Below are 1,018 nucleotides of genomic sequence, written 5' to 3' on the forward strand. Positions count from 1 at the left end.
GGTTCTAGTATGTTAGAGGGCATCCCAGGAGGGCTCCAAAAGTGTGGGTAAAATATATATCCCACAGGGGGAAAATTGAAAAAAAGTTGAAAAAAAAAATTTTTGGGGACTTAGAAAATTTTTCAACTTTTGTCAGACTTCCAGACAGGGGAGCGTGTCAGTGCGCGCATCCGATTTCAGTTCCAGAGCGATTCGCGCGATGAGTCCTTGATACTTAGTCGTTTTTGGCAAAATTTCTGACTTTTTGAAAATTTCACAATTTTGTGAAAACTTCCACAAAATGAGGTTCTAGTATGTTAGAGGGCATCCCAGGAGGGCTCCAAAAGTGTGGGTAAAATATATATCCCACAGGGGGAAAATTGAAAAAAAGTTGAAAAAAAAAATTTTTGGGGACTTAGAAAATTTTTCAACTTTTGTCAGACTTCCAGACAGGGGAGCGTGTCAGTGCGCGCATCCGATTTCAGTTCCAGAGCGATTCGCGCGATGAGTCCTTGATACTTAGTCGTTTTTGCAAAATTTCTGACTTTTTGGAAAATTTCACAATTTTGTGAAAACTTCCACAAAATGAGGTTCTAGTATGTTAGAGGGCATCCCAGGAGGGCTCCAAAAGTGTGGGTAAAATATATATCCCACAGGGGGAAAATTGAAAAAAAGTTGAAAAAAAAAATTTTTGGGGACTTAGAAAATTTTTCAACTTTTGTCAGACTTCCAGACAGGGGAGCGTGTCAGTGCGCGCATCCGATTTCAGTTCCAGAGCGATTCGCGCGATGAGTCCTTGATACTTAGTCGTTTTTGGCAAAATTTCTGACTTTTTGAAAATTTCACAATTTTGTGAAAACTTCCACAAAATGAGGTTCTAGTATGTTAGAGGGCATCCCAGGAGGGCTCCAAAAGTGTGGGTAAAATATATATCCCACAGGGGGAAAATTGAAAAAAAGTTGAAAAAAAAAATTTTTGGGGACTTAGAAAATTTTCACACATGTGTCAGACTTCCAGAGAGGGGAGCATGTCAGTGCGC

This window comes from Phyllobates terribilis, unplaced genomic scaffold (assembly GCF_046119375.1).
Source record: "Phyllobates terribilis strain yellow unplaced genomic scaffold, ASM4611937v1 Scaffold_1922__1_contigs__length_190424, whole genome shotgun sequence".
Taxonomy (NCBI): Eukaryota; Metazoa; Chordata; class Amphibia; order Anura; family Dendrobatidae; genus Phyllobates; species Phyllobates terribilis.